Source organism: Ahaetulla prasina, chromosome 11 (assembly GCF_028640845.1).
Source record: "Ahaetulla prasina isolate Xishuangbanna chromosome 11, ASM2864084v1, whole genome shotgun sequence".
NCBI lineage: Eukaryota > Metazoa > Chordata > Lepidosauria > Squamata > Colubridae > Ahaetulla > Ahaetulla prasina.
The window spans coordinates 27,415,430-27,429,338 of record NC_080549.1 but is presented as its reverse complement, the minus strand read 5'-3'; the positions used below and the strand labels follow the sequence as shown (position 1 = coordinate 27,429,338).

Genomic DNA, 13,909 nt, shown 5'->3' with positions numbered 1-13,909 from the left:
TGAAATATCCCCACGGTCAGATGAACAAACTTCAAGATGCTTGGCAACTGGCATGTACTTATGATAGTTGCAGTGTCCCGGGGTCACGTGATCCCCTTTTGTGACTGTCTGGCCAGCAAAGCCACTTAAAAATGTCTCACTTAGCAACAGAAATTTTGGGCTCAAAGTCAAGGTCCCGTTTAGCTTGTTGGAAATCAACCATGCCGCAATGGTCATCAGTATGAAAAAGGGATGTAAATCACTTTCTTCAGTGCTATTGTAGCTTCCAATGGACACTAAACGAACGGTTATACGTTGAGAACTACCTGTATTGATATTTCTATGCATTTTTGGTCCCCATTACTCCACTTTGGGGCATCTACCAAAATTAGACACTATTCTTTTCTAAAGAAAAGAAGAATTAGGGGCAACCTGAAAGCAGTTTTCCAGTATTTGAGCAGGGGGTCCAATTATTCTCCAAAGCACCAGAAGGCAGGAGAAGAAACAATGGGTGGAAACTCATCAAAGAGAGAAGCAACCTGGAATTGAGGAAAAACTTCCCAACAGAGGACATTTAACCAGTGGAACAGCTTGCCACCAGAAGTTATGGGTGCTTCATCATTGGAAATTTTGAAGAAGAGACTGGATAGCCACCTTTCTGAAATGTTATAGGTTCTCCTGCTTGAGCAGGGGTTGGACTAGAAGACCTCCGAGGTCCCTTCCACTCTATTCTATTCTTCTTCTTCTATTCTTAAAACAATTTCCCCTAGGAGAGGCACATCAATATATGATTCTTTACAACATGTATAATTTTGAACAACTCCCTTAATCCACTCAAAGGTCATTCAATCGATCACAGACCCAGGGTGACCTGGTTTATGACCGGCGCAACTTACAACCTATAAAGCCAGGCTCATTCATGGCCAAAAGTTGAAACGACTACCAGTAAGAGATATTAGGAGGGGACCAGTGCTCAGCCTCCTTCTGGCTTAACAAACTAAGTTGACAAACGTCGCATGCTTTCCGAATGCGATCAGGGCCCATGGGAAGATACGTTTGGGATCCAGAGGTTTTCCCTGAAGGCTTTTATTCAATGCTCCATCTATGTGGATAATAATGAGCATCTTTTTGGAGGACATTAGATCTCCCCCCCACAGGGGAGTGTTCAGCTCTCTGCATCTGCGCTACTCTAGGCCTTCCTTTTTCTGCTGGAAGACGACAAGCGTGGAGATGTTCCAGACATCATTGCTGGTTGCTACCACCCTTCTCCATTGGCACCTGTGGCTCTGTGACCTCCTCGTGGAACCTTCTCCTCTCTCTGAAATTAAATTGTCCTGCCTTTCTCCAGGGCCTATTTTCACAACGTTTCTTTGTGGTCCTTTACGATGTAAGAATGCTCTTTATGCTTCCTCACTTTCCCCAAATACCAGCTGGAAGGGAGGTGCCCAGAGGGTCATTGATTGCCCCCTCCTCACTTTGGAAGAGCTTTGTAGCTTCCGCTACCTTAAGAAAGCTCAAAAATCCTTAGATCCATCTCATCCTGGGCCCCCTTTTTTTGAACTATTACCACCTGGCAGATGGTACCGGACAATAAAACAAGGACAAATAGGCTGAAAAGCAGCTTCTATCCCAGAGCCGTAACTATACTGAATTCTACTGTAGAGTGCAATATTAATGCAATATCAGGGGTTTTCAATTCAATTGCATACAATGTGAAGGAGGGGTGTTTTTGTTTTATTTTTAAAGGTTTTTTTTAAAGTATAATATACAGTGAAGATGGCACTTAATTTCATTCTATGAGGTGCCATGACAATCAAGTAAACAATTAAACTACTATTGCTTGGTCTCGGAGATCCTCCTGATGACTTTGGAGAGGAGTTGACTCCTAATAAGACCCGGCTTGATCTGATGGCCACACTGCCAAAAGATTTCTTCCATTGAGTCACCTGCAGCCTGAACCACCAAGGCTTCGCAATCAGCTTGCAGATCCCGGAGACTTGAAAAGAAATCCAGAAAACAAGTGATTTCCAGGATCGACCGGGAGAACTAACCCTGATCAGCGACAGAGCTTCTGGAGAAAAAAATCACCGCTTCTAGTGAGGGAACTTTGAAAACTTCTTCGATTTGTTTGGAAGTCACCACAACCAGTTTCATGTATCGCATGCAGCAGCCTAGGCACATAAAAAGAAAACGTTGGTGGGGTTAGCAGAGACGGCTAAATCGACTGATTCAAGAAAAAAATACGCAATTCACTTGTTTCCACTTGGAACAGTCGCTTTGGGACTCTACAGGATGGTTACAGGGATTGGATATGTGTTGTGTCTGCGCCCCCCGAGCTGGCCCTGCTGCCAGAAAGTGACTTGGAAAGTGAGGGGGAAGGGCCGTCAGGACTTATCTCAAGAGCACCGGCTCCCCTGGCTCAGCTCCAGGAGCCAGAAGCAGGCCAGGTGGAAGAAATAATGAGGCCTCCATCCCCCAGGCCACACCTGCAGACCCAGCTGACAGCAATCAGACTTGCTTGAATCCTAGGTTTCATAGGCAGGAGAGGAGGGAACAACAGAAGCAAGGGTGGGGCAGGCCTAGGAAGTGCTGAATCATGGAGCCACACCCCACAGGATATAAAAGGGAGCAAGAGCTGCTGTGTCTCTTTGTAACAGGCAAATCCACTGATTGACTAGAGCTGAAGTTTGTGACTCACCAGCGTCGTGGAAGATAACGAAGGCTCTTGGCAGACGCTGGCTCTTTTGCTGCCAGAGCTGATAGTGCCGGCTAATTAAGCCATCATTCGGACAGAGGCGGAGGAGGACAGAACAGTATGTCATGAGGTTTAATGAAAAGAAGGACTAGGAGCAGGGGTGAAATGCTACCGGATCGGACCGGATCGGGCAAGTAGGTAGCGGAGATTGGTTCTGGTTCGCTGATCCAGTAACAATCGCTGGCTGGCCACGCCCCCGACCAGTCCACGGTCCGCAGTCCAGCCTTCACAAGCTGGACACTGGGAAACCGGGAAGGCTGCTCGCCACCTGTTCACCCTTAGGTCAGGGGCTGAGGCCCATTCCCCGAGGCCCCGGAGCCGCCGCCTGCCCCAACCGGGTAAGGGAATGCACCATTCCCCGACTCTGGCCTTTCCCCGGAGCTGCCGCCCGCTCTTCCTTCGCCCACTTGCTGCCTGCTTGCTGCCTGTTCGCCCTTCACCTTTGGTCAGGGCCCAGGGATACTTCATTCTCCTGAGACCCCAGAGCCACCTCCTGCTCGCCGCCTGTCTCAACCGGTCAGGGAATGCACCATTCCCCAACACCAGCCTTGTCCCAGAGCCGGCGCCCGCTCTTCCTTCGACATGCAGCATATACTTACTTTCTTCCAGTGGCTGGCTGCCAGGAAAGGCAAGCATCCAAAAGTTACTGGAGTTATTTACTGAATCTGCACTACTATTATTCGTTTCATAGTTCCCATCACCAATCTCTTTCCACTTATGACTGTATGACTATAACTTGTTGCTGGCAATCCTTATGATTTATATTGATATATTGACCATCAATTGTGTTGTAAATGTTGTACCTTGATGAAGGTATCTTTTCTTTTATGTACACTGAGAGCATATGCACCAAGACAAATTCCTTGTGTGTCCAATCGCACTTGGCCAATAAAATTCTATTCTATTCTATTCTATTCTATTCTATTCTATTCTATTCTATTCTATTCTATTCACTTTCCTTGAATATGCCGCCGCCATTGCTGCTTGTTCCATACACCGGCTGGGCAAGCGCACTGTTTATTTCATTTATTTATCAGCGGCAGGTTGGGTGTGCGCTTGCGCAGCCGGCGCATAGAACAAGGCGGCATATTCAAGGAGAGCAACTCTGATAACTTTTGGACGCTTGCCTTTCCTGGCAGCCAGCCGCTGGAGGAAAGTAAATATTTGCCGTGTGGTGAAGGAAGAGTGGGCGGCAACTCCGGGACAAGGCTGGTGTCAGGGAATGGTGCATTCCCCAATCCGGTTGAGGCAGGTGGCGGCTCTGGGGCCTCCAGGAATGGCACATCCTTGGGCCCCGGCCCCCGACCCAAGGTGAAAGGAGAACAGGTGGCGAGTGGGTGGCAAGCGGGCTGAGAGGCTGCAGTTGCAGGCATCTCGCAAAAAGGGAAAAGGCAGAATAGAAATTAATTTTTTTTCCCTACTGGGTTCTGTGGGTGTGGCTTGGGGGGGTTGTGACTGAGTGGGCATGGCTGTGAGTGACATTGAGTTGGCCACGCCCACTCAGTCACAGGACACACCCACCCACCAAGCCACACCCACAGAACAGGTAGCAAAAATTTTTAGATTTCACCCCTGCCCACGGGCCTCAAGTGTCACCCTAGAATCAGCACATGCACACTTCCACACCCAGGACAAGGTCCCCTACAAAACATTTCTCCTATGTTTAGGGCAATATATTCTAAGCAGGAGGCTAGAGTAATAGTGAATGGAGAAATGATGCAAAGCTTTAGAATTCAGAAAGGTACAAGACAAGGATGTCTGTTATTACCGTTATTGTTTATATTATCACTGGAAGTATTAATGAGGATTATTTGGAAAGATACACAAATTAAAGGATTGGAAATTAAAAGAGAAATTTATAAATTGCAAGCCTTCGCAGATGATTTAAGTTTTCATCCTAGGGGAACCACTGCAATCGGGCTTGAGGCTTATGGAGGTATTGGAGGAATATGGAGAAGCCACCGGATTAAAAGTAAATAAGGAAAAAAACTAAAGTGATAGCCAAGAATATGACAAATAAACAGAATGACTAGGGGAATAAGCATCCAGTTAGTGAAGAAAGTGAAATATCTAGGAATCTACTTAACTGCAAGATATACTATTCCCCTAGTCAAATTGTGCTGATTCTAGGATGACACTTGAGAGCCGAAAAGTGAAAATATACCTTTAGAAAGGGAGATAATAAAGAAAATATTAGCTTGCGCAGAAATGAATAAATTTACGTTAGAATTAAAAAACAAAGGAGAGGCAGAATATGATATGTGGAATAGATTTTACCAATGGTTGGAACTGGGAGATGGGAGTTGGAACAGGAAATAATCAGGATTTGTAGATCTGGAATGTGATGTAATATATGTAAATATAAATGAGTACATTGGGCAGAATAATTGTATATAATTAGTAATGTATGAAGAGTATATACATATATGTGTGTGTGTGTGTGTGTTTTATATTTTAGTCTGTATGGTGGAGATAACGCCAGGATGGTCACACTGTGTCAATATTTCAATAGGAAATGAATAAATAAAAAAAAACATTTCTCTGCAGCTGCTCCCATAGGCAAACCTCTCTGGTATTGGGAAAGAATAATTCTACTTTCCTCACAGCTGTCTGGATTTCATTTTTATTTATTCTTCTGCAACCCCAACTCAAGCTGGAACCCCAAATTATTTTTCTGACATTTCAGATCTTAAAACTGTTTTTCTTTTTTCTCTTACCTACCAGAATTTAATATGAAATTGTAGAAGGGAAGTTTAGGGCTGCTATCTAAAAGTTTTCACCTGCTTAGTTCTTCTTTAAAATCTTTCCAGGGGTCTTCCTTTTCTGCAATTAGGTGGGCATTTTTCTGCATAAATTCCTTGTACTTCACTTGGAGCTTGTCTTTTTATAACAGTCTTGACATTTCTGTTGTCTTCTCTAAATTAAGAACAGAGAGAAATTAGCCATCTTAATTTTACTTGAAGCACCAAGCACAACTACACCCTTAATTATGTTTATACTCCATTATATTTATTGCTTTTCTTCTACACACACACACGCGCGCGCGCACAAGTAATACTTCTTTTACTCTGTATCTTGTTTATATCTGGCCTCAGCTCTAATAAATTAATTTGAGGCTGAAAGAAAAAGTCAGGATTTCTGTCTAAATTTAACTGTACACCGCCCTGAGTCCTTCGGGAGAAGGGCGGTATAAAAATCTAATAAACCATAAACCATAAACCATAAATATTTCTCACCTTTTAAGTTCTTCTTTAATATTGTTTTTTTCTCTCAGAACTTCTGCTTGCTCCCCATCTTGTTTTTGAACCCTGCAACTCAGATCTTGATTCTCTTTTCTGAGCTCGTCTATCTGCTCATCTAAAACATTTCTTTTGTAAAATATCAAGACGAGATTAAAATTAGCCCCCTTAGGCTCTTTTTTACTTCACTCATCAGACTTATTTAAAATTAAAACTAATTAAAAATACCTGTTATTTTGTTTGTTATTATACAGTCTTGCAAGACTTCTTAATTAAAGAGTTCCCTTATAACTCCTGGGGTATTAAATGATTCAGTTTTTCTTGGATTTAATCTAGTTATCCTATTATAAGTGACTGCCTCAAGGTAAACTTTGGTACTTGATGGAAGGAAGGAATCGAAACAAAAAGGGAGATCTCTGGGCAATTGAAAGTACATCTTTCCAATAAGAAAGGGTACTACACAAGGTATTTTTAACTATGGCAAGCTTTAATTAAAATTCTAGTACATAACTTTAATTCTTTTTTTAGCCTTCTTTTTGTCAAATAACTCTGGAGAAGTCAAACCACATTACTAGGAGGAATATCTTTCTATATCAGCCCACTCCATCCCCCACTCACATCGGGCTTTTTTATCTAAGATGACATGAAATATCTTTCAGGCTAAATCCCCACCTGATTAAAACAAAAATAGGTTTTTTGAACGGGAAATTGTTGTATGAGAGAATTGATCCCTCAGCCTAATTCGTTCACATGTGAAAATGATAATATGACAAATAATTGTATAAGTAACCTTATATAAGCGATACCCAGACCAGTAACTAAAATTGAACCTGGAAACAGGTCACAAAAAAAGAATTGACCCCATGAATATGAGAGCTATTTTTTTTTGTATTTCTTGGTAATGCACACTCAAAAGATTATTCAGATAAAAGATTGCTTACCTGTGCAGGAAATTTCATGAAATGTAATTTATGCCTAGCATTTTCCTGATTGGACCACATGTACCATAAGATTCTTTGGATGCCTGGGAATTTGGCAGTTGTGTAAGAGTTGAAAAGCAATTGAAATCATAAGGATTAATAAAATATGCCATTAAACACACTGTAAAGTTTAGCTTTTGTAAGTGATTTTTGCCCCACCAACTACTTCATTTTCATCATTGTTTAGCCCACTGTTGCCAGACACATAGGTATCTAAGGCTTGTCTTGACAGATTTATTTCCTCTATCATTTTCCTGGTGGGTAGTAAGGAAGTATCAAAGAATTTGGGCTTTGTGCCTGAAATAGGATGAGAATTCCAGGTCTCCCGCTTTCTAGCCTGATGCCCTAACTGGGATACCAAAGTAAAATATATATTTCAAAAATAAAGCAGAGAACAAAAAACTATAACGGCAACTGAGGACAAACACAGATAAAAATGAATGCTTTCTTTCTCTCTCTTTTTTGGGGAGATTTTTCATGGAGTTTCATTCTTTTTAGGAAATTGCCAGTCATCACCAAATTGTGATGATTGGCAGCTAGAAGATAAAGTAACAACATTAACATTTTATTTGGAAAAAGCAGAATATAGGTTTTCAGAGAGAAAACTTAATATTGAGAACAGCACATAATATTCTAAATGTATTTGCCCTCCAGTTCCTCTAATCAGAATGATTCTTTAGGACAATTATTGAATAAATTAGCAGGAAACAAAAAGTAATAAAACTGAATTAAAATTAACATTAACAAGCTCTCAGTTTTCTTTCCTTTTAGCTTCCAAGGCCAACCATCTCCACCCAAAAACCCAAAGCAAGAAATGCAAACCAAGAAAAGATACCAGGTAACCTCAGGAGAACCCAATTTCTCTCCTTTCAATTAGGACTAGTCTTCTTTTGGACAAGTCCTTGGTCCACTCACTTCTTGTAGCCTACAAGTTGTCCCCTGAATGTGGCCGCCTGGGTTTTTCTATATAGACTCCACCAAAAATTAAATAACAATAATAATAATAATATATCTTTGTAATGGAAAAATAAAGAAAAACTGGCATCCAAATTAGTTCAAACACTTACCAACCATCACATTGTTGAGCAAGGAAGGATGTCCAACAACCTTCTTGACTCATCCGTGCTGGTTATCATGGTGTTAATGGGAGGTTGCTTGCAGCAGAGATTGGTGCCTCCTCCACATCCTGACTGGCTGATGTTGTAAAAAAAAATGGCTGCTCCAGTGACACCCTCAGGCACTTTTTCCTAGGGATTGAAGGAAAAAAAGAAAAGATCATTGACTGATACATTATTTTCTTAACACTAACAATAAAGTTTATTGTCTATGGAGATTCTATTCTCAGTTATCCAGGTCATGGTTATCCCAAAGGTGTTTTTTCAAAAGGTAACTGGACTTTGTTTTTTCCATGAAGACATTTCACTTCTCATCCAAGAAGCTTCTTCAGTTCTGACTGAGTAGTGGAGGATGGAAAAATTTATATTCCTTGCAGTCATGTGGTCGTCAGTGGCTTCAACAACTCTCAAAATGAGTGCTGGCAACTACATGACTTTGTTCTTCTCTCCAAAAAACCTGAGGCAGATGCTTATACAAAAGAGGATGCCGAACTAGTACATGCCTTAGCAATAAATAACAAAAATATTGGGAAAGGGGACCACATATCTCTTTTAAAAATGTATTTTCCATTTTAGAATCTTAAGGATGGTCTCTAATTTAATTTACAAAGAAATAAACGGGCTGCTGGGGGTTCGCAGTGTTCGGAAGAACCTCTAGCTAAGATTCTGTGCAGTTCGGAGAACCCCCAAATCCCACTCCTGTCTGGCCCTGCCCACCCCTCCCCTCCTAGGTGTCCCCACATGGCCTGTTTTGGATGCAAGTAAGTGCAGAGCGTGCACGAAGGCTTGGGGAGGGCAAAAAATGGGTCTACTGGAAGTTCGGGAAGGCCGGAAATGGGCCTGTTTCTGGCCTCCAGGGGCCCTCCAGAGCCTGGAAAGGCCGTTTTCACCCTCCTGGAGGCTCAAAGAAAACCTCCGGAGCCCAGGGAGGGCAAAAACACCCCCCCCCCCCGTGGTGCAGGAAGCCGATTAGGCCATGCCCACCATGGCCACGCCCACTCAGCAACCGGGCGGAGAACCCCTTGCTAAAATTTTTGAAGCCCACCCCTGGAAATAAAGATAACGTAACCAAAAGGAGTTGTATTTATCTTCAGGTTAATATCTTATATACCAACTACAACTATATATTATATGTCTCCATTCTTCTTTTGTAGATGTCATAGGAGAAAGTCTTGATTGTTCTTCCTGCAACACTAACAAAATACCGTATTTTAAAAACACAAACTTACTGACAGTGATTAAAAACACTAAAGCTGGATGCAATGTTCCAAGGGTTAATGTCTTGTATGCTGACTACAACTAACTATTATATTTCTCAATGCATCTCCATTGTTGTTTTATAGATGTTATTGCAGGAAGTCGAGACTGTTCTTCCTGCAACATTGAAAAAATAAATTATTTTAAAAAGACAAATACTGTATTGACATTGATTAAGATTAATAGCATTTAGTATGGCCCATGAACAAATACCTCTTTTCTGAGATTTTTCATGGGGATTTAATCATTTCAGGAAGTTACCTGCCAAATAGTGATGATTGGCAGCTAGAATATAAAGTAATAGTATTAACATTTTATTTGGAAAATCAGAATATAGGTTTTGCAAGACAATATCCGGAACAGTTCTAAATGTATTTGTCTTCCAGTTCTGCTTATCTGAACGATACTTTAGGACAACTGTTGAATAGCCAAGGATAAATTATTTTTTTAAAAAAAGTTTTTTATTTTTATTTCTCATCAACTTATTTAAATGTACAGTCTCTTATCCATCATTAATCATTATCTTTTTACTTTCATTTGTTAATTGTTTGGGCTTGTTCTTTTACCATTTCCTCTCCTTTACTTTACCACAACCTTTCCTTTTCCTCTTCCCTTTTCTTCCTTCTTCTATCTCTTTCTACTTTCCTCATTCCTCCTCTCCTTCCCTTTTCTACTTCCTCTTTCCCCACTCCTCTTTTCTTCCTCCTCCCTTTCTAAACCTCTCTCCTACTCTTCTTTCCCCTTCCTTCATCCTCTCCTTTTCCCTCTCTTCTTTCCTTCTCTCTCCTTACCTTCCTACTCCCCTCCTTCCCTCTCTCCTTTTCCACTCCCTTATTTCCATTTTGAATCCTATCTAAGATGGTATTCGAGCAGCCCCGATTTTCTATTTACGTACATCTTCATTGCAAATTGTTTTTTTTATTTATTTATTTATTTATTTGATCATATTTATATACCGCCCTATCTCCCGAAGGACTCAGGGCGGTTTACAGGCACTTAAAAAACACATAAATACAATATAAAAACAATTAAAAAACTTATTCTAAAAGCCCAATAATTAAAAATATAAGAATAAAACCCAATTTAAAACCCATAAATTTAAAATCTAACTCAGTCCTGCGCAATTAAATAAGTATGTTTTAAGCTCGCGGCGGAAGGTCCGAAGGTCCGGAAGCTGACGAAGTCCGGGGGGTAGTTCGTTCCAGAGGGTGGGAGCCCCCACAGAGAAGGCCCTTCCCCTGGGCGTCGCCAGACGACATTGCCTCGCTGACGGCACCCTGAGGAGTCCTTCTCTATGAGAGCGCACGGGTCGGTGAGAGGTATTCGGTAGCAGTAGGCGGTCCCGTAAATAACCTGGCCCTATGCCATGGAGCGCTTTAAAGGTGGTCACCAAAACCTTGAAGCGCACCCGGAAGGCCACAGGTAGCCAGTGCAGTCTGCGCAGGATGGGTGTTATGCGGGAGCCACGAGGAGCTCCATCTATCACCCGCGCAGCCGCATTCTGGACTAACTGTAGCCTCTGGATGCCCTTCAAGGGGAGCCCCATGTAGAGAGCATTGCAGTAATCCAGGCGAGACGTCACGAGTGCGTGAGTGACCATGCATAGGGCATCCCGGTCCAGAAAGGGGCGCAACTGGCGCACCAGGCGAACCTGGTAGAACGCTCTCCTGGAGACGGCCGTCAAATGATCTTCTAGAGACAGCCGTTCATCCAGGAGGACGCCTAAGTTGCGCACCCTCTCCATCGGGGCCAATGACTCGCCACCGATGGTCAGCCGCGGATTTAGCTGACTGTACCGGGATGCCGGCATCCACAGCCACTCTGTCTTGGAGGGATTGAGCTTGAGCCTGTTTCTCCCCATCCAGACCCGTCGGCCTCCAGACACCGGGACAGCACTTGATAACCGTTGGGGTGGTCCGGTGTGGAAAAGTACAGCTGGGTGTCATCCGCATACAGCTGGTACCTCACACCGAAACCACTGATGATCTCACCCAGCGGCTTCATGTAGATGTTAAACAGAAGGGGCGAGAGGATCGACCCCTGCGGCACCCCACAAGTGAGGCGCCACGGGGCCGACCCCTGCCCCCCTGTCAACACCGACTGCGACCGGTCGGAGAGATAGGAGGAGAACCACCGATAAGCGGTGCCTCCACTCCCAATCCCTCCAACCGACGCAGCAGGATACCATGGTCGTTGGTATCGAAAGCCGCTGAGAGGTCTAATAGGACCAGGGCAGAGGAACAACCCCTATCCCTGGCCCTCCAGAGATCATCCACCAACGCGACCAAAGCCGTCTCCGTGCTGTAACCGGGCGGAAACCGGACTGGAGCAGGTCTAGATAGACAGTTTCATCCAGGTGTAAGGAAACTGAAATGCCACCATACTCTCTACAACCTTCGCCGGCGGGTTGGAGACCGGACGATAATTACCTAAAACAGCGGGTCAGGAAGGCTTCTTAAGGAGGGCCTCACCACCGCCTCTTTCAAGGCGGCGGAAGACACCCTCCACCAAAGAAGCGGTCGTAATCGCCTGGAGCCAGCCTCGTGTCACCTCCTGGTGGCCAGCACCAGCCAGGAGGGGCACGGGTCCAGTAAACACGTGGTGGCATTCAACCTACCCAACAACCTGTCCATGTCCTCGGGAGCCACAGGGTCAAACTCATCCCAAACAATGTCACCAAGACCACCCTCGGGCGTCTCACCTGAGTCACCGCAATTTTGGTCCAACCCGTCCCTAAGCTGAACGATTTTATCGTATAGATAACCGTTAAACTCCTCAGCACGTCCCTGCAGCGGGTCATCCCGCTCCCCCTGGTGAAGGAGGGAACGAGTCACCCGAAACAGGGTGGCTGGGCGGTTATCTGCCGACGCAATGAGGGAGGAGGCGTAGCAACGCCTCGCTTCCCTCAATGCCACTAGGTAAGTCCTAGTATAGGACTTCACTAGTGTCCGATCAGCCTCTGAATGGCTAGACCTCCAGGAGCTCTCTAGGCGTGTTCTCCGGCGCTTCATCCCCCTCAGCTCCTCGGAGAACCAAGGAGCCGGTTGGGACCTGCGCCGGGTCAGAGGCCGCAGAGGCATGACACGATCTAAGGCCCCCGCCGCGGCCCGTTCCCAGGCCGCAACAAGTTCCTCAGACGTGCCGTGAGCCAGACCCTCAGGAAATGGCCCAAGCTCTGTCCGGAACCTCTCCGGGTCCATCAGGCGCCTGGGACGGAACCAACGCATCGGCTCCGTCTCCCTGCGGTGTTGGATGGCGGTCAGAAAGTCCAGGCGAAGGAGAGAGTGATCTGACCATGACAAAGTTTCAATGACTATTTCCTTTAAGTCCAGATCTCTCAACCACTGACCAGAGACAAAAATCAAATCGAGTGTACCACCCCCAATGTGGGTAGGGCCATCAACTACTTGAGTCAGGTCCAAGGCCGTCATGGAAGCCGTGAACTCCCGAGCTGCTGTCGATGACGAGCCGGAAGATGGCAAGTTAAAGTCCCCCATGACTAAAAGTCTGGGGGTCTCAACTGCCACCCCAGCAAGCACCTCCAGAAGCTCGGGCAGGGCAGCTGTCACGCAGCAGCTTTATAATTACATCTCTTCTATCATTCCTGTGCATTATTAAGCAATAATTTAAAGTACATAAAAAAGATAAAGCAAATAAATAATGTTCCTTTCCTAAAGGAACTAGAGGAACAGTCACCAAAAATGTGATTGATCAATTAAAATCCAAATAATAAAACCAACTGCTATTCTCAGCTCCGCCCAAATTTTATCAGAAGAGAGAGAGAGAGAGAGAGAGGTCAATGAATAGCGGAGCTCTCTTTAGTTGTCTACCTCCATCCTACAATTTACCTGCCCTGAAGACGGGTGTTGGCAACCAGAGTCTTACAGGCATCCCACCCGATTTGGATTTAAAGACTAAATACTAAAATTGAAAACCTGCAAAACCTGTCACTTTTAGTTCCCTGAGGGCTTCTATGGCCTACGGGGAATTTTTCTTAGAGAAAATACGGGGTGGGTGAGGAGATTTCCTGCTGCCGTCCCCCCACCAAAAAGGCCACCGGTGTGGGAGAAGAAGGAAGGTGGGCTTTGATCTCTGCTGTTGATAAGCTTCATTTTAAATCTCTAATGGTCGATCCGTGACCCGCCGGATCCCCATCGCCTTCCACAAGGAGGCTGCTCCTACAGGGAGGCCTTCCCCGGAAAAGCCGGGCAGACACCCTCGGGGGAGGGGGGGAGCCCCGATGGGCGACATTGCACAGTGAAATGGCAGCACAGGAAACCTTTCAGGGCCTGAGATGCTTAGGGGTGCCCCCCTCACGCACCCCACAGCGACTGCACTCCTTTGAATAGGAGGGGCTGCGAGCTAGCTAAAAAATGAGATCCTGAGATTCTCAGGCAAAGTCTGCTGAATAAATGGAGGGGAAATGGGGGGGGTGAAAGATGTAGGGAAGGTCCTCCCAGGCTGCCATGGGAACTGAGCACACAGAACGTCCTTAAGCGGCACCCAAGCTGGGATGGGAGGGCAGAGGGGCTCCTGCTCGGGCAGGGGTCGGACTGGATGACCTCTCGGACCCCTCCAGCCCTG

General features: G+C 44.9%; 1 long non-coding RNA gene across 3 annotated transcripts; it reads right to left on the bottom strand.

The window, feature by feature from the left end:
- Window positions 1-1,701: 1,701 nt before the first annotated feature.
- LOC131183916 (uncharacterized) lies at window positions 1,702-13,375 on the bottom strand. Of its 3 annotated transcripts, none has more exons than XR_009151870.1 (7): window positions 13,174-13,375; window positions 9,298-9,442; window positions 7,869-8,200; window positions 6,915-6,997; window positions 5,971-6,102; window positions 5,515-5,650; window positions 1,702-2,150 (listed from the first exon to the last, which is right to left on the bottom strand). It is a non-coding gene; the product is annotated as an uncharacterized LOC131183916 (long non-coding RNA). The 3 variants fall into 3 exon arrangements; XR_009151871.1 differs by having other exon boundaries at window positions 8,021-8,200; XR_009151869.1 differs by having other exon boundaries at window positions 6,915-8,200.
- Between the last annotated feature and the right edge of the window lie 534 nt (window positions 13,376-13,909).